The sequence below is a fragment of the Phascolarctos cinereus genome, unplaced genomic scaffold (genome assembly GCF_003287225.1).
Source record: "Phascolarctos cinereus isolate Bilbo 61053 unplaced genomic scaffold, phaCin_HiC Scaffold_4;HRSCAF=312, whole genome shotgun sequence".
Lineage (NCBI taxonomy): Eukaryota > Metazoa > Chordata > Mammalia > Diprotodontia > Phascolarctidae > Phascolarctos > Phascolarctos cinereus.
In genome coordinates, this window is record NW_027555847.1 from 691476317 (window position 1) to 691503276 (window position 26960).

At 39.5% G+C, this 26960-nt stretch overlaps 1 protein-coding gene across 1 annotated transcript in view; it reads right to left on the minus strand.

Moving 5' to 3' along the window:
* The window catches only part of TMEM132C (transmembrane protein 132C), a 534075-nt gene that overhangs the window by 463779 nt on the left and 43336 nt on the right, over positions 1–26960 (minus strand). The window lies entirely within an intron of this gene.

Consider the following 26960-nt stretch of genomic DNA (forward strand, 5'->3'; position numbering starts at 1 on the left):
AGTAAGGCAAAAACAGTGCCTATCATGAGGAGCTCACAGTCTAATGGGGTCTATGTATACTTTATGTAAAATAAATAATTTTTTGGCATCACTTCCACTTTATCTTAGCACCACGCTCAGTTTTATTAAGGAGAGACAATAATGGGCTACTAATATAGAAATAAAATATGTGACCCACAGTACCATAGAATCTCAACTAACTAAAAGTTGAAGGGCAACGTAGATCAAAGAACAAATCAGGTGGACTGCTAGCTGTAAAGTCGGCGCAGAGATTTCAATTTCTCGGCCATGGGAAAGTCCCTTGGCCCTCTCAAGACCTCAGTTTCCTCATTTGTAAAACAGGGATAGTATTATTTGTACTATAGATCTTATAGGGTTATAAAGCACGCTTCTGCAAGCTTTAAGGCACTATGTGCTAATCCAAGTTATTATTATCACTTACTCTAGTGTTTTGTTTGTGAGATGTGTTTATATGGTATAAAAAGGGAATTAAAATAAAGATTATGGACCATCAAAGACCTCTGGTATGTCTCTAAAACCTCTGCACTGGCAGGCATCCTCACCCCTGCCTGCTTCTGAGAGTAAGAGATGGTAGGAGAAAGGTAGGCAGAAATTTTGGTTCAAAGAGTTTTCTGTTCACAAAACTGACAGAATAATAACATAAGAGACGGAGTCTTTTAAAGAGCTATCTCTAAGCAATTCTATTCCCTTAGTTTTCTGTTTGAAGTCTATCTACCACCTACTCTTCCCACAACCAATTTAGGCTTGAGAGTTATATGAGTCTGAAAACCCAGGTATGGAAGGGGTAGTCTGGTGATGTGGAAGCTCAGTGAGATAGAAAGCTATGGACTTGAGCTTACATGGTAGCTGGAATTTAGATAGTGCTTTAAGATTCAAAGTGTTTCAATATATTATCCCATTCCAGTGTAAACAACTTCTTCTTCTTCTTCTTGGCAAGGCAATCAGAGTTAAGTGACTTGCCCAGGGTCGCACAGCTAGTAAATGCCAAGTATCTGAACTCAGGTCCTCCTGACTCCAGGGCCACTGCTTATCCACTGCGCCACCTAGCTTCCCCTCCATTGTAAACTTCTTGGAAGCAAGAGATGTTTGGGTTTTTCTTTTGTATTCCCAAGACTTACTACCATGCTTGGGATACAGTAAGTGCTTAATAAATGCATATTGATTAACTGATTTATCCTTGAAATAGCACTATAAGGTCAATGCCATTATTACCTTCATTTACACATCAGAAGATAGGCTGAGTAACTTGCCCAAAGTCATAGAGCTAGTAAGTGTCTGGGTCAGAATTTAAACTCAGAGCTTCCTGACTCCAGGCCTAACACTCTATCCACTAATATCTAATATAGATAGATGGATAGATAGATAGATAGATAGATAGATAGATAGATAGATAGATAGATAGATAGATAGATATAGATGGATAGATGGACAGACAGACAGAAAGATAGGCACATGGATATAGTTTGGATATAAAGATAGAAATAGTAGTGGATGGATGGATGGATCATTGGATCATTGGATGGATGGATGGAAGGTTGGACGGATGGATGGATGGATGGATGAATGGATAACAAAGTAAAACATTTATGAAATGCTTACTTTGTATCAGGCACTGTGTGAAGCACTAGGGTTACAAATATAAGCAGGGGAAAATATACCTACCCTCAGGGAGTTTACATTCTAGTGGAAGAAGACTACATATAAAGAGGAGCTGGGCATAGAGGTTAGAATCCAAGGTAGGTAGGGGCAAAGATGAGGAGGATGGCTGGAATGCAAGCATCATTCTGTAGAGATGGCCAAATAGTGGCATAATAGAAATTCCCATAAACCTGCTAATTAGTTTTAATGACATTTTATTTATTCATTTAACAAATGTCTCCTGAATGTCTACTATGCTGGGAACAATAGAAGATTTAAAAATTATAAGAAATGGACCCTATTCTGGATGAATTTACAACATGGCTGGGGAAAGATGACACATTCAACAAATTGAGCAACTCAAGCTGCATTGGTAAATGACAAATGAATGGTAGGGACGCAAGAGGGGGCAGAAGACGGTGAGCTGCATGTTTACTCATTGTTTCAAACTTCCACTACTGCTTTATTTTTTTACTGGCATTCAAAGCCAAGAGAACATAGGCTGAACACAGCCTTCTGGAAAAATGACATTCTGCTGAAGTCTGATCAAGAGCAATAAATCTCAACACACTGTATCATGGCATCTCTGAGCCCAGGTCCCTGACAATGACCGTGTGATTTGTTCCCAGTAAGAGCTCAACGAATGTTTGCTAAATTGCAAATTTCATAGAAGACAGTCCAAGGGGAAGCTACTTGGATGACTTGTGTATTTCACTCACTTCCTCATGCTGAGGATCTAAACTGGTCAGGACAAATGGTCTCCCTGCCACACCACTACCCTGTCCTCCCTGGGATCCCTATTCCCTGAGTTTGCAATGCACAATGGAGAGCGGGCCAGACTTGGAGTCAGGAAGACATGAGTTTGAATCCTGCCTCAGATACTTACTAATGGTGTGACCATTTCCTCATCTGTAAAATGGGGATAATAATAGCATCTACCTCTCAGGGTTTTTGTGAGGATCAAATATGATATATGAGAAGTGAAGGGCAGATCTTAAAGCACCATCCAAATCCTAATTATTGTCTATTTTTTTTTTGAGACATGATCAGAATTTCATTTACCATGTTAAAGCTCAAGGTAGGTACATTCCAAAGGCATGTATTTATCTGGAAGCCAGCTTGTGGGGGTGCCTGAAAAGTCACAGTCACAATCTTGCTCCTGAGATTCATTCCTTGACAGGTGTCTTTCATGAGAATTACATTTTCTACAAAAATGATTGGCCACCCACTGCTCCACAATCCACATATTGTCACAACGCTTATTAGTCAAGACTGCAGATCCTATCAGTGTGGCTGGCAGAGCGACAGAGAATCATCTATCAGTAATCTAATCCTACATGTCTGGAGAAAGGAACGATATTATCACAAAAAAATGTGTCTTGCTTTATTGATTTTTATATTAATATTAAAAAAGTCTCCAATGAACAGAGTAGTGATAAAGTGATAAATATTCTTGCTTTCTCTCCTTGCCTTCAATATCCCTCAGCTAGAATTCCTACTTGGTCACAAATGACCCAATCCCTTCTTTTATGCAAATACACTATCTTATATGAACACACACACACACACACACACACACACACACACACACACGAGGTGGCTCATGGCCAATTTCCAATTGAGAGATCCAAACCTTTCTGTTCCAAGTCCCTAATCAGCCCAGTTTCCACAAAATTTCTCTTCTAAACTGATAGAATTATTAAATTTTGTCACTTCCTTATATTGTATATGATTGAAAACGCACTGAGCTTCCCTTACAGTAAGACCTGTTTCCCTTGTCCTTTAACGGGACCAATTTTAAGATGTTCTTTCCAAAGATGGTCTCCATAAGGGAAAAGTAAAGTACCACTGAGTTAAGAAACTAGGTGGTTTAATGGATAGTGAATTAGACCTGGAATCAAGAGGACCTGAATTAAGTGACACTTACTAGCTGTGTGACCCTAGACAAGGAACTTAACTTCTTTGTGCCTCAGTTTCCTCATCTGCAAAAGGGTGATAAGAACAACACCTACCTCTCTGGGTTGTTGTTAGGGTTAAATGAGATACTGTTATAAATTGATTTGTAAAACTTAAATTCCGTATATGTTGTGGTTGTTGCTGATGGTGATAATAATGAAGCCCGGGACACTATGATTGAGGGAAAAGAGCTAAGTTCACTATATGGAAAATATGATGCTAGGCACTAGAACAAATATTAGAACAAATATTCTCCCTATCCTCAAAGAGTTTATGGTCAAGTATGGATAATTAGATTTACAAAGAGATAAACAGGCTCGTAGATTTAGAGCTGGAAGAGCCCTTATTGGCCATCAAAACCAACTCCTTCATTTTGCTGATGAGGAAATGGGTCAACAGAGTCCATTTGACTTGTCTAGCGTCACTCAGCTAGCAAGTATCTAAGGCAGGATTTAAACCATTTGTCTGATTCTAAAACCAGTATCAAATATTTCCTGTTATGATGCAGCTTGTAACTATATAGGATGTACCAAAAGTCTTAAGGTAGTTTATGTTCTAATAGTTTTATATTTATTGCAAAATAAAATATAATGTAACATGATGTCAATAAGTACATTAGAATTTAAAAGTTATTTATTCATTTATTTATTTTTAGATTCAGGGAGGAAAAGATTCCTTTTAACTTAGGCTGGGAACAGTGGGAGAAATAGATCAGGAGATGTTTCATATAGGAAGCATCATTTGCATCTGGTCCTTGAGTATTTGACTGGTCACAAAAGGAGTAAATGGTTGAAAGAATAAGGGTGCTTTTTTAGGCAAGAGAAACAACTTATAACTTTCAGTGAACATATACTGAGTATACTGTGTCAAGTCAAATCAACAAGCATTTAATAAGGCTTACTCTGTGCCTGGTACTGTGTTAAGCACTGGGAATTCAATTGCAAACAGAAAGAAAAAAACAGTCTCTGCCATCAGGGAGCTTACATTCTAGTGGAGAAAGATAATGTATAAAAGGAAGCTGAAAACAAGGAGCGGGGGGGGGGGCGGGCATGACAGAGATGAAGGTACTGCATGTGGGAGAATTGCAGAGGAAAAAGGTCTCAGTCAGGAGGGCAGCCTGGAAAAGGAATGTAGACGACTAGCCTGGGTATTCTCTTTGCATGGAGATTCTGTGGAGAACCAGACAATCAGAAGGAGAGGCCTCAGGACAGAGGACTATACAAGATGGGGGAACTACAAAGAGGCAGAGGATACAAGTATCTAAACGATACGGATCGGCTTCTCTGAACAAAGCCTTGGCTGTCAATTCCCAATGATCTAAAGGGTGAAGTGAGCTATCAGGATAATGAGTAGAGAGGAAGGATTCCTTCCTAGGTCAGATAGAGGAGATTCCCATCAAGGCATCCAGAAGTTAAACTTGACATTAGTCTCCCATGGTTTGGATAACTCTTTAAACTTCTTTTATTATTAATCTAGATATAGTCCACCTTTGGAAACGGTGAGTTGAAGTAAAACACACACACATATACACAAATAATGGAATAGCGGAGGGGTCTGAGTAGGGAAAAGACTGAATTTTGAATGTTTTTTGGATACAAATAATATCTGAAGAGAAAAGAAGGTCATGACCACAAAATGACATCAACACAAAAACTGACATCTACTATCTTGGAGACCTATAAACACTTGAAACGCAGAGACAGGGGCTTACATTAGCACTCAAGTTACAGCCCTAGTGTCATACGAATTTGAAATGAAAGGAAATCATTTTAGAACAAAAGCAATTCAATGTAGAAAAAAATACATTAAGGGGGAAATATAATTATCCCCATCTAACAATTCTGAGGGACTGGTACTAGTTCTTAATAGAGCTCTGGCGGAGGTCAAAGAATCACAGATTTAGAGTTGGAAGGAATTTCAAAGGCCATCCAGTCTAATCCCTCTCATTTTACAAATAAGGGAAATGAGGCCATGAAAGACTAAATGACTGGTTATAGTAACACAGATCTAGAACCAGAAGGGACCTCAGAAGCCATAGAGTGAAACCTAATGCTTTCTAAGCTCAACATCACCCTCTCACACATACCCTTTCAACTCTTCCTACTCCCATCTAGGTGGCATATGGATACAGTGCTGGATTCAGGGTCAAGAAGACTGCAGTTGAAATTCTGCCCAGTGTGACTGTGGATGAGTCGAATAATCTCTCTCAGCCTCAGTTTCTTCATACGTAAAATGGGGATAATAATAGCACCCATCTTGTGGGCTTGTTATGAGGATCAAATAAGATAATATATGCAGAGCACTATGCAAAACTGAAGGTGCTATCCAAATGTTAGCTATTATTGTCATCTGTCAAAGATTTGCAGTCTCATATATACTGAGGTTTGTTTGTATGTTTGTTTGTTTGTTTGTTTGTTTCAAGGTGGATTTTGACCTATGCCTTTAGGATTGTAGGCAAGCTGAGTAGTTGTGAGCAAATCACTGAACCTCTGAGTTTCCTCATTTGTAAAGCATACTGTAAACCTGAATCCACCAAATTACTATTTAACTTACTAAATTACTATTTAATTAGCCCCTTTCTCTTGATCATAAAAATGATAGAATGCTAGGTTAGGGAAGAAACTCAGGGATCACCTGGCCTGAAACCCACATTTTACACAGAAGGAAACTATTAATTTTTTTTAAGCCCTTCAAAATCCAAAGCTTTTTTTTTTCTTTCTAGTCATCTTACAGTTTACTCCCCTCCATGTAGAGACCATTAACAGTGGCCTCTTTGCTCTTCTTCACACAAGATACGTAATCCTCCTCCTGGCCGTTCATTGTCACCCGACAGTCTGCCATGCCTGGACTTCTCTCCCTCCTCACTTCCATCTGCTGACTTCTCTGGCTCCATTCAGGTCTCTTCTTTTCCTATTTTCTTCCAGTCTCTGGTTTCCACTATATAAGGTTAATGCTTTCTCTCTGAGATCACCTCCAATTTATCTTGTATATAGTTTGATTGTATATAACATCTCCCCCATTAGACTGTAAGCTCCTGGAGGGCAGGGACTATCTTTGCCTTTCTTTCTATCTCCAGTGCTTAGCATAATGCCTGACACATAGTAGGTGCTTAATAAATTGCCTAAAACTTGACTTGAGGCCCAAAAAGGTCCCACCACTACCACTTAGCGGCTCTCATTTCTTGACTTGCTTTCCATGATACCATACTGCCTGTCACAGAGAGATGCATTTCAAGCTTTTATACAATCGTTTTCACAATGAAATGGTCCAAAGGAGGGTGTATTGTAAGCTGTGTCCTAAAACATGTGACTAATCACCCAATGATGATTTTTAAATATTCAAGTCATTGGCAGAACCCCAATTATACTTCTCTTGTCAATTAATTAAAACCAAGTCAAGTGAAATACTGGTTTTTATTTAAAATTTAGTAGAAAATGGGATACAATTAGATGGCACCAGACGTGATCTCAGCAGGGTTTCAATTATTCTATGGGTAATAGTTCCCTAATTCAATACAAAGCTGTAATTAAGAATATAATTAACTTGTGAAGTTCTACTGATGTCATACACCACAAGAGTATATAATGAACCTCATTGTTTTAGAACAAAATCTTTTACAAAGTTGAATTATTCCAGTGGGAGATTGTGTGTTTTTTTACTTATCAATTAAGTGAATAAAATAATTTCTCATGGGCATTTAGCCAATAGATTCATTAAAAAAAAACTTACAAACAATTAAGTCTGTCCAAAAGTGGAATGGACCGCCTGAGGTGGCAATGGGCTTCCTCTTACTAAGTGGAATTGAAGAAGAGCCTGGATGACCACTTGTGGGTATTTCATGGAAAGGATTCTTTTGTTAGGAACAGAAGGCCTCTGAGGGCCCTTTCAGCTCTGGAGTTCTGTGATTAGCCCACTTTTTGAGATAAGGAAATAGCCTCAGATAAGTGAGGTGACTTAAGAATTATGAAATACTCCAGCTTTGTGACCTTGGGCCAAGTCCCTCCACATTCTGGAGACTCAGTCTCCTCAGCTGTAAAATGGGGATAATAACTCCACTTTTTCACTTCAAGGGTTGTATGATTTTCAGATTTCAAAATCTGAAATACCTGGAAGAAAGACATAGTATCCAGGACAAGGGAGGTAATAATCTCATTGTAGTCAGCCCAGTTCAAACCACATCCAGAATGTTATGTTCAGATAACAGCCACAACAGTAAGCACTGATATAGTATTTTAGGGTTTCCAAAGTGGTATATATATATATATACACATATATATATACATATATATATATATATATATATATATATATATATATATATATATATATATATATATATATATATATATATACACATATATATACACATATATATATATATATATATATGTATATATATATATAATCTCATTTGATCCTCACAAGAACCCTTTGACAGACAAGGAAACTGAGGCAGAGATTTGTCAAGAGTACACAGTTAGTTTCTGAGACAGAATTTAAACTCAGTTCTTTCTGACTCCTAGTATGAAACTCTGTCCATCGAGCCAACTAGTTTTGGGCACCAGAGTTTAAGAAGGATATTGATAACTTAGAGGGTGTTCACAGAAAGGCAACCTGGATTCTAATGGAACTCAACATCAGGTCACATGAGGACTGCATGAAGGAACTGTAGATGAGCCCTCCAAAGCAATCTGTCTTCTATCAAATATTTAAAAGGCTGTCAAATTGAAGTGGTACTAGGTATTTTCGTTTTTGCTTGGCCCCTGAGGGCAGGATGAAGGGGATTGAGAAGGTACCAAGATGCAAATTTGAGTTTGATGTCAGGAAAGCCCAACAATAGCAATCTTCTAATGAAGAATAAGCTATCTCCCAAGGTAGTAGTTTTCATTGAAATCTTTGGGCAAAGACTGGATGACTGTTTGTTGGGAACATCCTAGAATGGAGGTGTCAAACTTTTTGTGAGGGGAGCCTACTTCTCCTGTCCCCTGTCCCAGAAGACTATAATACAATTGGGAAATGTTTAACAAAATAAATAAAAATACAGACCAACCTAGATAATGTTAATTTGTGCTTTTCTAAGTTAATATGCCTATCCTTTTCTATTTGAGATTGCCACACCATGACACATATAGGGTAGACTGGAAGACTTCAGAGGTACCTTCCTGCTCTGAGATTCTGTGAATTTGTGAAAACTAAAAACAAAACAAAACAAAAACCTGACAAACAACCTCAAGAAAAGGGGAAATCACAGCACTTTCAAGAACGTGGTTACCAGAGACTTTAGAAACAAGAGATTCAAAGCTTTACCCATGCCTAAAGAAGAGCAATCCAAATTTCAAATTTAATAGAAAAAAAAGTATATCATCCCCTCACTTAAAGGCCCTGTCTTCTCAATTGACTTTCAGAAATACATGAATGTCCTCCAATGTTTTTGCTTTAAATTATGAGAGGCAGTAGGGCATAGGAGATAGGGCACTGCACTTTTACATAAAGAATTTTAATCCCATTTCATACATTTACTTGAAAATCATTTTACCTTTCTCTAGTTTCTTCTCCTCATGTATAAAATTAAAAGGTTGAACTAGAGACCCTTTCAGTTCTAAATCTATGATCTTGGAAGATCTATTGATTTTTTTATCCCAGAAAATTGCCATCCCAGAAGACCTAAATTAATCTTTCTATGTCCCCACTCCTCCGGGTTTTAGCACAGTGCCATGAAGACAGCCCATCTTTAATGTTTGTTGAATTGGGCTTCTTACCTAACACATCTTAAGCTCTTTGCCTTTAAACCAAGAAGCCCCACTTCTGCCAAAAGAATCATAATCATGATCAACAGTGGTTTGGTGACATAAATGAATGAAGCATTTATTAAGCATTTACTGTATACAAAACACTGTGCTAAGCTGTGGGTATATAAACAGAACAACAGTGAGACAGTCTTTCAAGGAGCTCACATTCCAGTTAGGGAGACAACACCTATGGAAGATTGAAACTGCCAAGTGAGATGGAAAGGCCCCTTAATCCTTAGGGTGCAGGGGCAAAGCAGATGATAAAGGCTTCTTCTTTAATGACATTTCTATTGATAATATCATATTCATTTCTGATATTGTCAAGGACTTTGGGGACAAGAACTTTCTTTTCTGGGTCCTCAGTAGCTGTGGCTACAGCCCCTGCAGGAACGATTGCCTGGCTGCCTCTCCGTAGGGTTGAATGGCCGCAGGGATAGATCAGGGACAGAACAAGCACGGTTACAGGAAGTAAGGATGTCTCTTTTCCTACTCAAGTCATCAGAGGTTAAATGGAGAAGGGGTAACCTTCAGAAGGTAGGCTTTTTAAGGCCAGCTGAGAGTCTCTTTGACAGACCTATACCTGAGCCAAAAAGAACATGACCTGCTTCTAATAAAGCCTGACATTTCTACTATGCTTTAAGGCTTGCAGTTAAAAAAACAAAGAAAAAAAACCCTTTTATTTATATCATCCCATTTGATTTGAATAACAATCTTAGGAGACAGGGGCAGTTAGGTGGCCCAGTGGATATGGCACTGCACCTGGAGTCAGGAAGACTCTAGGAATTCAAATCTGGCCCCAGATACTTACTAGCTGTGTGACCTTTGGCAAGTCACTTCACTCTGTTTGCCTCAGTTTCCTCATTGATAAAATAAGCTGGGAAAGGAAATGGCAAACCACTGTAGTATCTTAGTCCAAGAAAACCCCAAATGGGGTCACCAAGAGTTGGACACAACTGAAAAATGATTGAAGCGATTTCTATTCCCAGTGTAGAGATAAGAAAACTGAGACCCAGAGAGGTTAAATGATTTGCCCTAAATCATGCAAGTAGTAAGCAGCAGAGGAAATATTTGAACCAAGTCCCCAGACCCCAAATCCAGTACTCCTTCCTTTAGATTACTTGATGAAACAATGCAGTTAAAATAATTTAATTTTCAAAAGACTGAAGCAGTCAGAGACAACATAGAGGCAGAATTTTCTTCACTAGAGTAACAAAGAAAGATTCTCTTTTATCTGCTTCAACAGTACTTTCAGGGCCCATAACACCTGGGCTCAAACCAAGCCTAATTTTCTTGTTTTGTTTTGTTTCATTTTGGGTGTATGTTTCTCTATCAGTTGAAGGATCTTACAGAGTTTTTTTTTTCAAATAAATAAGACATGTACCATCTGAAGTGCACACACAGTTATGTCTTATAAGGACTGAAAGGATAAAGTACTTTGTTTTGTCTACACAACACAGCATCTGGAATAAGTGAGAAAAATATGGACGATAATACAGATTTTTTTCCCTTATATGTTGCCAAGTCATCCTGATAGTTCCAAACATCTGGTATTGTGTAGACAAAGATTCTTTATGTTCTTCTCAGAGGGCTGATTCTGTTTTTTCTCCTCTGTCATTTTGAGCTCTCAGATCTCTTTGGGGAAGGGAGAGGAAAGCAATAACGTCTGGAACAGAATCGCCAAGCAATTCTGTTTGTTTCATACGCAGCTGACGAAAGAAATCTCCAACATTAATTCTATCAAGTGGGACATTTGCTAATGATTTGTTCTTCCCTTCTACTTTGTAAAGCAGTTATACATAAGATCAAAAAGGATGCAATTTATAAGCATCGCTTATCAAAGATTAAATTTCAAATCCAATAAACCAGGGCTCTAAGTTATCTAAATAATTATCTCAGTTTTCCCCTTCCCAAGGCATATGGAATAACAGTCTCAGTAGCTCCTCTACTCCATGCATTCTCAAAAAAAATCTATGAAGGATTCAGAAAGAGACCAGATGCTTGATTTCCTCCATATTTATACTGATTCTGCTCTGCTAAAGTCCTGTGCCAATGCCACACTGTACTACAGACATGATCCTGGCTTCTTGAAGACTGTACCCATGAAACCTAAGCTCTAGCAGTTGATACCAATCTGGAAAACCTCCAAGTATGGCTGCTCAAATAGATCATGGGTTTCTTGTCAGAAGAAGAGATGGGCTCATCATGGGATTGGCTATGATGTGGTTTAGTCATTTTTCAGTCATATCTGACTCTTTGTGACCCCATATGGAGTTTTCTTGGCAAAGATGCTTGAGTGGTTTGCCATTCCTTCTCCAGCTCATTTTACATATGGGGAAACTGAGGCAAACAAGGACAACAGTCCTGGTAGATAGATGCTATTATTATCCCCATTTTACATATGGGGAAACTGAAGCAGACAGAGATTAAGTAACTTGCCCAGGGTCACAAAACTAGGGTCTATGTCACAAAACTAGGGTCTGTGGCTAGATTTGAACTCAGGTTTTCTGACTACAGACCCAGGGCTCTATCCACTAAGCCACCTAGCTACCTCTTATAATAATAATAATAATAGTAATAATAATAGCAACTAGCATTTATATTGTGTTTTAAGGTCTGTAAAGGACTTTATAAATATTAATTCAATTGATCTCACAACAGCCATGGTAGATAGATGTTATTATTATCTCCATTTTACATATGGGGAAACTGAGGCAGACCGTTGTTAAGTAATTGTCTGGTGTCACAAAGCTAGTAAGTGTCTGTGGCTAGATTTGAACTTGGGTCCTTCTGATTCCAGGTCCAGAACTTTATCCATTTTATCCATTTTTTGGTTTTTCTTTTCTTTTTCTCTTCTGGGGGAAGGATCCTAAAGCCATTTCCCCCCCCCCCCAAAATAAATAAGACATGTAGTAACTAAAGTGTACTCAGTTTGCCAGTGAGGATCAGGAGAATAAGGTACTTTGTTTTGTCTATGCAACATTGCATCTGGAACAAGAATGAAAAATATGGCCAATAATATGGATTTTTTTTCCTTCTTTTTTTGGTCATATGCTTGCCAAGTTATCCAGATAGTTCCAAACATCTAGTATTGTATAGATAACACCATTCCCTAGCCATGGCTGGTCTTGGATAATCATCACTCAAGTTATAAATGGGTTAGCATCTGAGTCAGTGTTCACACTGTATAAATCAAATAAAAAAATTAAAATAAAATGTCTATTTTGTTTTTTTAATAAACAAATATTTATTTTCTCTTCTTCCTGCTCTCTGGAGAAAAAAAAAAGAAAGAATAGTAAAAACTTTTAACTACATATGTCTAGTGTAGCAAAACAAATTCCTATACTGGCCATGTCCAAAAATGTGTGTCACATTCAATACATTAAATCTACCATCTCTGCGTCCAGAAGTGAGAAGCATTCTTTGTAATGGGTCTTTGGCAATGATGACTGATCATTGCATTCATCACAGTTCCTAAGTCTTTCAAAGTCACTTATTTTTCCATTATTAATGTTATTGTAGAAATTATTCTCCTGCTTCTTCTCATTTTACTCTGCATCAATTCATAAAGATCTTCCCAGGATTCTCTGAAACTATCCCCTTCATTTCATTTGGTAAAATAGTATTCCATTACATTCACATAAGATAAATTACTTTTTCTTAAAGTATAAGTGCTAGGTACCTGACTTGGGCTAGGAGTACAGACTGTTTCCTGCTTTGTCTTTGTATCTTCAGCACTCAGCATAGTGCCAGGCACACAGTAGGTACTTAATAAATGCTTATAGATTGACAAAGTTACAGAGTTTCCATGGTGATGAGTGAAATAGAGGGTGTAATTTGGGAAAAACCATCATTGTGTGAACAAGCAGATAGGGAATACAAGTTGTGAAGGAGGCAAAGAAGGTGAGATGCTTCTGAAGTGGATTATAGGATTGTATATTTAGGACTGGACAAAACCTCAGATGCTGTCAAGTCCAATCTCATCATTTTACAGAAGAGGAAACTGAGGCTCACAGAGGAGAAAGTGACTTGGTCTAGGGTTACACAAGTAGTAATGGAATTGAAACCAGGTCATCAGACTCCGGGTCATAGTTTTAAAGATGAAAGGGACCCTGGAGGCCAAATCTGACTTCTTCATTTTACATATGAGGAAACTGATGCCCAAAGAGGTAACATGATTTGCCCAGTGTGTCTGAGGTAGGTTTTTGAACCTAAGACTTCTGACTCCAGCTCTAACAGTCAATCTACTACACCAAACAGGATCAAAGTCAGGAAGGAAAAAAGTTGGGGGCAGCCAGCACTTCAAATTTAGGAAAATCTCAAGGGGACCTTCACTGCTCCTTGGCAATAACAATAATTCCTTAACTCAAGTACCTATGGAAAATTTTTTCATCTCTCTTCAGAACTCTACTGTTCCTCAACCCCCTACCCAATCTTCTTCCCATCATAGGGCCTTCAGTCTTTAAAACTTTATGTCATTATCCTTTCTCCTGTTTTGCTTCCATCTCTTGAAAAAAGGTGGATGAATCTAAATGGTGGTCAACACACCTCAAGCCATTGCTCCATTGCTGATACGAAGAACTGTGTGAAACTTTCAGATACAGTAGAAGAATAAGTCAACATACACTTGAAAAAAGAGGAGTCTACAATGAGGAACTTTTTTTTGTTCATATGATATATATTTTGCCTTTACTAAGGCCATTAGTGTCCATGGATAATGGCTGTGGATAGGCAGAATTACACATGTTCTGTTTCACTTAGGAGGAAGCCAGTTTCATTCCACTGGATTTCATATACTATGACCATCACAATATACTGTATCTCTTTATGACTGGCTCCCTAAATATCAGTGATGTGATACAATCTACATGTAGGTACTACACAATGGAAAATCCATTCTGTGTGACTTTTTCTTCATTAGAATGTAAGTTCCTTGAGGGCAGGGACTGCTTTTACCTTTTTTTGTACCTTAAGTGCTTAGCACAGTTCTTGACAGGTGGTCAGTATTTAACTAATGTATATTGACTAGGAGTTAACTTGAGCCCTAGAAGTCAGGGATTATTACTGTCTCACTGTCACCGGAATTTCTTCAGGGTTGGAGAGCACTTTGGAGTGCATTGTACTTTCATTCTGGCTCCCCATCTTCCAGATGATGAGATTGAGCCTTCCATGGTTATACAATGTACTAGTGGAAGGCTATTTTAATTTTTTTTTGTTCTGAATTTAAATAATGCCCAAAACATGAACATTCCCATTTGCAGAGTAGAACAGTAAAAGAAGACTGTACATTAAACTACAGAGCTCTATTATATAGTTTGTTTTTCTTTTTAAGCATATAATAAATTTAATGTTAATTCCAAACCTTGTCTGTCATGGATTTCCTTTGAAATTGCTTCTGCTCACTTTTCATGGAAATCTCTTGAGGGCAAGGCCAGTACAGATTTTCCACCACTTACTCATCTCTCCTTCTCCATGTCCACACCACTTTTGCATATAAGCAGGAAGAGAAGAGAGTAAACTGAGGGAAAATTCTCCCCAACATACAACTAAACAATTCTACCGTGATGGATATGATAGATGAAATCTAAACCCTTCTGGCAAAGAATTGGAAACTGAGGCGAAGCCCATCAATTGGGAAATGGTTGAACAACTTGTGGTATATGAATGTAATAGAATACTATTGTGTTGTAAGAAATGATGAGCAGGCAGATTTCAGAAAAACCTAGAAAGACTTACATGAATTGATATTGAGTGAAGTGAGCAGAACCAGGAGAATACTGTATACGGCAACAACATTATGTGGTGATCAACTTTGAGAGACTTAGGTCTTCTCAGCAATACAATGATCTAAGACAGTTCCAAAAGGCCTATGATGGAAAATGCTCTCCAAATCCAGAGAAAGAACTATAGACTCTTACTGCAGATCAAAGCTTACTATTTTCTCCTTTTTTTGTTATTTTTCTTTCTCATGGTTTTTCTCTTTTGTTCTGATTCTTCTTTTACAACATGACCAATGTGAAAGTATGTTTAATGTGATTGTACAGGTATAGTCTATATCAGATTGCTTGCTGCCTTGGGGAGGTGGGAATTTTGAGAAGGACAGAGGGAGAAAAAAATTTGGAAGTCAAAAATGTTGAAAACTATCTTTACATATAATTGGAAAAAAATAAAATACTATTAAGTGGGAAGAAAAATGAAATCTAAACCCTGCCCTCAGAAAGCTCACAGTCAGGAGGAGCAATGGAAGGTGCCAGACACCCAGTGTCGAGGAGAATTAACCTACATTTATTAAGTGTCGACTGTGTTCCAGGCACTGTGCTCAGTTTTGGGGATACAAAAAGAGGCACAAGATAGTCCCTTGCCCTGGAGGAGCTCCCATCAAATGGGGAAGACAACAATCAAACAGATATGTAGGAACAAGATCTTTACAAGATAAACAGGAAATCATTAAGTGAGGGAAATCACTGGCATTGAAAGGGTTGGGGGAAGGCTTCCTGTAGAAGATTGGATCTTTGGACTTAAAGGAAGCTTGGAGGTCAATAGTCAGAACAGAGGAGAAAGAACATTCTAGGAATGGAGAAGAGCCAGAGAAAATTCCTGGAGTTAAGAGGTTCGTGGAACAGCCAGAAGGTCAGTGTCATTGGATAGAAGAGTACATGTCGGGAGTGAGGTGGGACAAGACTGGAAAGGTAGAAGGGGTCTAGGTGATGAAGGGCTTTCAGTGCCAAGCAGAATAGTTTGTGTTTACTCCTGGAGGTGACAGGAAACCATTGGAGTTTATTGGAAATGCGTATGTGACATGATTGAACCTGTGCTTTAGAAAAATCCTTTTAGTGGCTGAATGGTGGATGGATTGGAATGGGGAGAAACCGGAGACGGGCAGACTCACCAGCAGCTATTGAAGTAGCCCAGGTGCAGGCTAGTGAGGGCTTGCATCAAGTGGGTGCCAGTGTGAGGGAGAAGAGGGGGCTTACTGGAGAGATGTGGCAAAGGTGAAATCAACAGCTTTGGCAGCAGATTGGAGATGGGGGGGGTACCACCAGGGCTAGATACTTCCCAAGTTTTAAGGATATAGAGTTGGAAGGGATTTAGAAACCATTTAGGCTAATCCCTTCATTTTACAGGTCAGGAAATTGAGACCAGAAAAGTTATTAACAGCTATTATTTAAATAACATGTCATTTTACTAAGGGCTGCCCTCATAACCCTTTGTGGCTATTCATCCAACTTTCTTATTCTCATTTTAAAGATGAGGGAACAGAGGCTCAGATTTTCCCATGTAGTTAAGTGCTGATGCCAGGCCTTGAATCCAGATTTTGTTTTGAGGCCAGTTAGAGTTGTCTTTCCACTACATTCCGCTTTGTAGCACCTACATCCTCGGGAGGAAAAAGAGTGTGGGGTGAGAAAGACAAGTGAGAGGAGAGGGGACCAGGAGAGTGAGTAGAGGAGAACAAGGAAGAAAGAGAGATGGGGAGAGAGGAGATGGAAGAGGACAAGGTCAGGAGGAAGGAGGAGGGAGGAGGGGAAGAAGAACAGAGATGGGGCAAGGGGGAGGGGAAGGAGAAGGGATTGGGAAATAGCTTGGTGCATAACAAAGGGTTCTAGTTTTTGGAGTCCAGAGGGACTGGGTTTGAATCCCATCTCTGACATCTATTAGCTCTGGGAACTCAGACAAGTCCCCGCATCTCTTCCTTCTAACAGAGGGGAGGCACTAGAATTAAGAAGGGTTGGGGAACGCTTCCTGTAGAAGGGAGGATTTTAGTTGGGACCTGAAGGAAGCCAGGGAAGTCAGTAGTTGGAGCAGAGGAGGGGGTAGAGTGTTCCAGGCATGAGGGACATACATAAACAATGCCCAGAGCCTAGAAATAATGTCTTGTTCATGGAACAGCCGGAAGGCCAGTGTTACTGGACTGAAAAGTATGATGAGTCCTCATTTACACCACATGTAAATTGAGGTAAATTGAGGAAATTAGACTAGATGACCCCTGAGATTTAGATCAGCTCTAGACAGAGGAAAGTAAAAAAAAGTCTATAATCTATATCTGGTTTAATGTTTGTATATGTGTGAATACACACCCATTAATAATTAATTTCAGCTATGAAAGCTTAAAACTGCACTGTGACCTGAGTTCTAATTCTGTCTCAGATGCATACTAGTAGTATGACACTGGGCAAGTCACTTAACCTCTCTCAGCCTCAGTTTCCTCAACTGTAAAATGGGTATAATAATAGCACCCATTTCTCAAGGGTGTTGTAATGATCAAATGAGATAACGTGTATGGTGCTTTGCAATATTTAAAACAATATATAAATGTTATTATTACTAATGCTTATATTACTGCAGACTGGCAAATTGTACAAAGAGGAGGATAATCAGTTATAGGCTCAACAATGTGCTGTTTCTGGAGCTGCAAACTACTTCAGTAGTGCTTGAAAACTATATGGAATTATTTTAAGAAAGCAATTAACATACCTGTAGCCTTTGAGCCAGACACTTTACTCTAAGGTATATACCCTGAGGAAGTTAATGATAATAAGAAAGGCCTTGAATGCACCAAAATATTTATTGCTGGACCTTTGACCACAGCAGAGAAATTGAAGCAAAGTAGATGCCAATTGATTGGGGGATATTAAATTTTGTTTCTTCTTTTATATTCTCCACAATGAGGAAATTCTCTGTGGAAGAAGGGAACGGAAAGGAAACACTGCTCAGGGACCACAGGAAGCCTTTCCTGATTCCCCTCAACTGCTAGTACCCTCCCTCCCAAAGCACCGTATATTTTTTTTAACTATGTAGTATCCATCTATTTTTCCACCTTTTTTTATCTTTCCGATCTTCTTAAATGTTTCTCCCCTCCTCACCCTCTCTGATCCATCTGTACTAACTTACCTGCAGTTTCTCAACCAGCTCCTATCTTTGTATCTTGGTACCAGCTGTCAATCAGTGAATCAATGAACATTTATGAAGTTCCTTTTATGTTCCAGACACTGTGCTAAGCCTTGGGGATACAAAAAAAGGCAGAAGAGTCCTTGCCTTCTAGGAGCTTACAATCTAACGTCCCCCATGCCTGGTAAGCTTGACCTTCTCACCTGTGCTTCTAGCTTTCTCTGGCTTCCTTTAAGACACTACTCAAAGCCCCCCTAGCACAGGTAGCCTTTCCTCACTCTTCTCCTTTCAGATTGCCTTCCATCTACCCTCGATAGCTTGTATACATCCATTTATTTGCATGTTTTCTCCTCCATTAAAATGTATACTTCTCGAAGGGCAGGGACTTTTCTTTAACCTTTCTTGGTATCTCTAGTTCTTAATTTAGTCTCTGGCACACTGCTGTTGTTGTTCTTCAGTCTTTTCAGCCAAATCCAACTCTTTGTGACCCCATTTGAGGTGGTTGGGCATTGCCCTCTCCAGCTCATTTTACAGATGAGGAAACTGAGGCAAACAGGGTTAAATGACTTAAGCCGGATTTGAACTCACAAAGACACGTCTTGCTCATTCCAAGCCCAGCACTCTACCTACTGAGCCACCTAGCTGCCCTTCTGGCATATAGTGGGAGGTTAATAAACATTTGTTAATTGATTAATGTTAAATCAAAAGATTTTGTTATTCAGTCATTTTCAGCCATGTTCAAATCTTTGTGACCCCATTTTGGATTTTCTTGGTAAAGGTACTGGAATGATTTGCCTTTTCCTTCTCCGACTCATTTTACAGATGAGGAAACTGAGGCAGACAGGGTTAAGTGATTGTCTAGGGTCACATAGCTAGTAAATGTCTAAGGCTAGATTTGAACTCAGGAAGATGTCCTGACTCCAGGCCCCTCACTCTATCCATTGTGCCACCTAGCTGCCCTAATCAAATGAAAATTTATTGAGCCTGTAGTGATATGATACATAGGACTGGGCAATGGCTTGGCTTTTATTTATGCGTTAGGGACTACAAATCCTTAAAAAAAAAACCCTTATATTTTCTTACCACTACTTATGGGAAAAGGATATCTATGCCTACTCCTCTTATGTCCACCCAACAGGGCCTGGATACCCCTGGCAGTCACCTAGTTAGCTAAGTAGCATGGTTAGTAAAAGGGCAGGACTTGCAATCAGAAAAAATCTGAGTCTGAATCTCATCTTGGACACTTGGCTGTGTGATCCTGGGCAAATTACTTAACCTCTCTCAGATAGTTGTGAGAATCCAATGAGATTACATGTATGAAGCACTTCGCAAAAGTTAGAGTGTTCTATGAATGCTAGCTATTATTATCAGAATAATTATTATTTTTGTCTTTCCCAAGTTCTTAGTTCTTTCATTTCCTAGGCAATTAACTACCTGTTGGATTGCATTTACTTAATCCTCAGGCGTGAGCCGGGAAGCCAGCCCAGAATAAAGAATTCACCAGGAATAATTCTCAAGGAAGATAATGCACTTGGGGATAACCAAGAGTTGACAGGTTGAAAAAAAAAGTTGATTTCAGATAAATAGAGCCAACACATTTACCCGAGCCAGCAAAGTGTCTGCAACTGAAGCTGAAACTCAGGACTCAGTCTGAGCTTTGTGCTTGGTAGGAAAAAACACTGGTGTTGGCTGGGCCTCCCACTGTATCTTTACGCTGCCCCCAGTTTCCTGAGATAGAACAGTGGAACAGAAGAGTCTTGGCCAAAGAATTCACTGGGGAAGGAGAGAGTGAGATGGGGGAACAGAATGTGGTTCTGCTGCCGGGGAAGAGACTGCAAGCTTCCCACTGGAACTGAAAGAACCTTTAACTCTGAGATGTATTGGAAGGAACTTGACTCCGCCCCCCCAATTCAATTTTAGTTCCTGATGGGAAACAGAGTCAGGACTAGAAAGGTGGATTTCACCAGACACTGTACAGACTGGATAGGATCTCACTTTTTTATTTTATTTTTTTTGGAGACAGGTCAATTACTGGGTGACAATAGCAAGCATTTAATAGCTAGCATTTGCAAAGGACTTTAAGGTTTGCAAACAGTTTTATAGATATTATCTCATTTGATCCTCACAACAGCCCTGGGAGGTGGGTGCTATTATGATTCCCCCATTTTACAGATGAGGAAACTGAGGCAGATGGTAGTTTCTTAAGAGACTTGTACAGGGTTACCCAGTTAGTAAGCATCTGAGACTTATTTCAAACTCAAAACTCCCTGATTTCAGGACCAGTGATCTACCCACTGTGCCACCTAGCCACCTCAGACACGGAAGACAAATATGGCCAGGCTTCATTGGTACTTCACCTGATTGTGCCCTACCCCATTTCCCAATGTGTAGTCATTTCCCTAAAATTGACATCCTGTATATGATTTTGAAATGGCATTGGACCAACAGATACAAAGCCCCTTCTTCTTGGAAAGACGCCCTCTTACTGAGAGGGCAACAGAATTATTCCCTTCCTCACATAAAGTCCTATTAGCCCTGATGAACTGGGCTACAGAATAGCTCATTTAAAAATACCTTCCATGTCCCAGATTGTAGGACCAGAGCTGTGGAGCTGGAAGGGACCTCACTGGCCATCTAGACAAATGTCTTCATTTACATGAGGAAAGTGAAGCCCATATTTAGAGCTAGAAGTTATCAATTATCAAATTATCAATTACCAAAAGTCCAACCCAGTTATTTTACACATGAAATGAGGTCTGGGGGTGCTAAGGAACTTGCCCATCACCATATATGACAGAGCTGGGGATCAAACCTGTATCTTCCAACTCTAAGCCCAGTGCTCTTCTCATGTGCTGGGCTGGAGTAAGGAAGACCTGGGTTCAAATACTGCCTCAGACATTTGCTCTTTGTGTGACCCCTAAAAACTTCACTTAACTGCTGTCTGCCTCAGTTTCCTTATCTGTAAAATGGGGGTAATAATAACCTTACAGGGTTGTGTGAAGAGCAAATGAGATAATATTGTTATATGTATATGTGTATATATACATTATTACATATATACAAATATGTATATATATTTTTAGAAAGAGAGTGATGATGATGATGATGAATGACTAGGGCTGGAAAGGACTCCAGTTGTCACAGAATTCGATGCACACCTGAACAAGAATCACCTCTATAACACTGTCAACAAATGGGTTTGCCAGACCAACTGTTTCATTTTATAGATGTAAAAACTGAGGCCCAAGCAGATTAAATGATTTTGCCATCTTATACATGTAGTAAGTGTCAGAGGCAATATTTGAACCCAAGTCCTCTGACTCCAAAGTTAGTGGTCTGTTCATCGTTCCATACTCCTACCCTCCCCCAAACCCAGAGATAAAAGCTCATGTCAGCAAACAACTACCATTTATAAATTCAACTAAGTTAGTTCTAAAGGTCATAGTCGATGTTGCCTCGCTTCTATTATCTTCTTCTTGTTATACAGGGTAATTATGGGATTGTGAAATATCACATACACAGTGAATTAGATTGTCTTTTCCCCATTTAGTTACTATTGTGCTGAACTGACTTCACTGCCCTTAAGGGAACTATATGTCAGGAATATGCAAGAGGGGAGCCTTCTGTGCAATAAATAAATAAATAAATACAAAGAAAAATGAGACAAGACAAAACTAACAAGATGCCCAAGAAAAACTTTCGCCGTGCCTAGGCAGTGACAAGGTGAAGCCCCAGATGCTGAGTGCATGCATGAGGAATGGCCTGAGGCAAGCTTCCCTCCTCTAGGTGACTTTTCAGCATAATTACTTTGCCTTCCTTGGTGAGAATGTGATTTGGCTGCTAAGAATTACCTGGGGTCTTCCTTCTCCAGCCTCTAACTTTGTTTCGTCCACTCTCCACAGATGGTGACTTCCTTGGGCCTCTTTTCCTGGGCACTCACAGATAATAGGATTCTAGATCGAGGTCTGGAAGGAATCCCAAAGGTCATGTAGTCCAATTCCCCTTTTTTGACAGATGAAGAAACTGAGGCAGGCAAGTGAAGAAACTTGCCCAGGGTCATATAGCTAGTAAATGACAGAGCCAGGGTTTAAACTTAGGTACCAATACTCAAAGTTAAAAGCTCTTTGCACTGTGAAAATAATAGCTAATATTTATACAGAGCTTACCATGTGCCAGACACTGTGCTAAGCACTTCACAATTATTATCTCATTTGATCCTTACAACAACCCGAGAAGGAATGTGCTATTATCTTACAGATGGGGAAACTGAGGCAAACAGGGTGAAGTGACTTGCCCAGGGTCACACAGCTGAGGAGTGTCTGAGGCCAGATTTAAACTCAGATCTTCCTGATCTGACTCCAGGCCTGGCACTCTATCCACTTTGTTCTGACTCAATTTCAAAGTTAGATGGGACCTCCCTGAGGGGCCACCTATTCCACACAATACCTGAAAAATCCTCTCAGAGTACCCAAGTGGCCACTTAACCTTCTTGAAGACTGACAATGAATGATAAATACCATTACCTCCCAAGGCCACTCATTCTACTTGAAGACAATTTGAATAACTAGCAAGTTGTTTTTTTTTTCCTTTTTTCTCTCATATTAGACTCAAATTTACCTAACAGGAACTTTTACTCATTGTTCCAGTTGAGTCCTCTGGGGCCAGAAGAACAAGGCTCTTCCTTCTTCTAAGTGACAGCCTTTCAGCGGTTGAAGACAGCTGTCATGTCCCACTCAAGTTTTCCCCAGCAGAGTACAGTGCAAAGAACAATGGATTTTGAGCCAGAGGATGTGGACTTCTACCCCAGCTTTGTCATATACTGCCTATGCCTCAGCTAGCTATCAAAATGTGTGGGTTTGGACTAGATGGACTTGAAGGCCCCTTCCAGCTCAACCCCATGATTCTAAGTCACATCTCCTCCCTAATGTCTTCTTGCATATATTATAGCTTGCATTAACTTGGTTTAAGTTTAAAAAGGAAGGAATAAAACGAGGATTTGTTAAGTGCCTACTACGTGCTAGGCATGATGCAAAGTGCTTTACTGTTATTATCTCATTTGATACTCACAAGAACTGCTAGGTGGTGCCATAGTGCACATAGCACTGGGCTTGGAATCAGGAAGGCACATCTTCATGAGTTCAAAACCAGCCTCAGACATTTACTAGCTGTGTGACCCTGGGCAAATCACTTAACTATGTTTGCCTCAGTTTCCTCTTCTGTAAAATGACCTGGAGAAGGAAATGGCAAACTACTCCAGTATCTTTGCCAAGAAAACACCAAAATGGGGTCATGAAGAGTCTAGCACAACTGAAATGATCTAACAATAACTGATCCTCACAACAGCCCTGAGAGGTATAGGTACTGTTATAAGCCCCATTTGATAGATGAAGAGAATAAGGCAAAATTGGAAAGACTTGCCCAGGGTCACACAGCTAGAAAGTTTTTGAGACCAGATTTGAACTCTGGTCTTCTTGATTGCCAGCATCATATCCACTGCACTACCTAGTTTAAAAAGAACTTTCATCACATCTACCTGGAGAAGTAGGTAGTATGAGCATTATTATCATCCTTCTACAACTACTATTAATAATAATAATAATAATAATAGCTAACATTCATATAATGCTTACTATGTGACAGGCACTGTGTTAACTACTTTTCAAGTATTATCTCATTTGACCCTCATAGCAACTGTGAAAAGTAGGCGATATTATTTCCTCACTTTACAATTGAGGAAACTGAGGCAGAGAGCAGTTAAGTGATTTGTCCAGGATCACCCAGCTAGTAAGTATCTGAGGCCAGATTTGAACTTGGGTCTTCCTGAGTCTAGTTCCAGCATTAACTACTAAACTAATTGACCACTGCAATGCCTGATTTAAAGAGAACCTTCATCACAACATTCCTAAAAGATAGGTAACATCAGCATTATCATCATATGGAAGCCACAGAAGGGATGAAGGACTTTTCCAGGGGACTCACATTAAATGTGTGAGAAAGGCTATGAAGTCAAATCTCCTCATTCCATTGTGGCAGCAGTAGAAAAAGCTGTCTTTGGAGTCCTAGGACCTATAATCAAATCTTCCCTCTGATGCCCCCTCTCCAAATTACCTCTTCCATTTCCTCATATGAAGAATGAGGAGATTGGATTAGATGACTTCAGGGATGCTTCCAGGCACAAAGATCAGTTGTGTTTCACTTCCATTATTTTCTTCTTGTTATACAGGGTAATTACGGCATTGTGAAATATCACATACACCTACAATATACCAGGCACTGTACTAAGAACTTTACAGATATCATCTCATTTGCTCCTCACAACAGCCCTGTGAGGTGGGTGCTGTTATAATCCTGTGGTGATGAAAGACGAAATGACTGAGGGAAAACAAAGGTTCAATCTTTCCAAGCACATTGATTTATTAAGCAATGCATGGTAATTACCTAACAAACCAGGACCAGACCTCCTCAGCTTACCCCTGCACCCGAATACAGGGAAAGAGACAGATTTTTACACATTAAAAACAATCAAATAAGACCAATTAACTAAAAGGAAAAATAGCACATTAGATGATTTGATTCCTAATTAGAAGAAAGATTAGGGACTTTCCAAGTTGGGAGGGCGAGAATAAACAGATGCAATTCTCTGAATTCAGAAAAGGAGGTGCCCCACTCCCCACCCCACACCAAGTGCCTGTGAACAATCAAAGGAACATGGAAACAATAACTGACTGATCAGTATGGAGCCAGTTTTTAGATAAGACATGTAGGTTGCTTGAAATGTACAACTGTGAGAAAACTTCTTGCATCAATCTTTGGATCTGACCAGGTTTCTGGTCAGCATAACCTAGGTCCTTGGTTAAGGGTCTCTAAGCAGCAGAGAGAAGTGGTCCAGCCTCCCAGCCATGCAGGACTAAATTCAAACAACGCAGGACAAGTTTTCTCCCAATTCCCACAATTGAATAGTTTTCTCACAAGACAGAGCTTGGACTAGACCCATAATTGAATAAAACCTAAGGTAGCTCCAGAACTGAGTCACAAGGTAGAGTCAGTATGGTTCACTCAATGGCCACAATGAACCACCAGCTTGCCGTCCTAATCCCTGCAATTCCCTCATTCCTTATTTTGCAATAGAGGAAAATTAGGCAAACAGAGGTCAAGTGACTTTCCTAGGATCCCAAAGCTTGTAAGTGTCTGCTGATGCATCTGAACTCAGATCTTCCAGACTCCAGATCCAGTGCCCTATCTACTGCCACTTAGCTCTGCCTTGCTAAGTACTACAGAAAGGCAAAAGGCAGCTTCCATCTTCTGACCATCATAAAGTGACAAGTAAGGAAAGAAAGAGATGCATAACCAGGCCAATTAAATAAATAACTGACCTCAGTCTTTTACTTTATCTCAACCAATCAACAAACATTTATTAAGACCCTACATATGTCTGAACAGGAATTATGTTATTCTTCATTAAAAAAAAAAACTATAGGAAAAGGAAACTGGATATTACGACAACCAAAACTACTGCTGCTGCTGCTGCCTTCCATTGCTAAAGTAAGGCTACATTAAGCAGGATATGTCTTCCAGGAATAAGGAGACCAAGGTCCCAGCACACTCTGTCCTGGTCAGACCACATCTAGAATGTTCAATTCTAGGTCCCACATTTTTAGAAGAAAACTGATGATCTGGACGATGTCCAGAGGAAAACAACCAGGATGATAAAGGATCTCAAGTGACACTGACATTATGACATTGGGTAAGTCACCTAACTTTCCTGGGCCTCAGTTTCCTTATCTGTAAAAGGAAAGACTTGGACTAGATGGTGACTGAGGTTGTTTTCAGCCATAGAGCTAAGTAGGGTTCTATGATCATGATGCAATTCCATTGAAGAAACTGGAGATGTTTAACCTAAAGAAGGCTTGGGAAAGGACATGGTAGCTCTCTTACGGTATTTGAAGTATATTACTTGAAAGAAGTTGTTACTTGGCCAGAAGTCAGACCTAAGACCAAAGGGTGGAAGTAGCAAAGAAGGAGATTTACATCTGATGTAAGTCAATCAGTCTGTCAACAAGCGTTTACTAGGTGCTTATTTTGTAACAGGTAATGGGCTAGGTAATCTGTCTTTAGAAATATCAAGCCTAGTCATTTCTGGGAAACAGATGCTAACATTTCAAAATGTCGGACACCGGAATTTTTTTTCAGGAAGCCAGACACTAGATGTTTTTGGACCAGTTAAACCCCAACCCAAGTCCCCAAATTCTGCATTCCATTGCATTGTTGTTTCAAGGTGTTCCTAAGTAATTTCTTCTCTTAAGACCCTTCTGATCACCATTACCTTTAATTATACGCATAGCTTCCCTCTGTCAACTCTTCCCAAGTCTCTCCCAGTTCTCAGGTATCAGACTAAGTGAAAATAAAGGAAAGAAAAAAGAAGACGTCCATAGATTTTTCAGATAGACAGCCTCTTTGCTACTCAGCACAGACAATGTCTTTTTAGAATGGCCACTTCCTACTTAACATCACCATCAAAGTCTGACAGGCACTGAAACTTGGGCATCTCATGGAAGAAAAAAATAATCTAAGAAAACCAGGCTCTTTAGGGCTCAAGCTGACCAGGAAAGCCACTATTCTTCAGGTATCCAACTCTGTCATCTTTAAGCAAAGGCTGAATGCACGACCACTTGT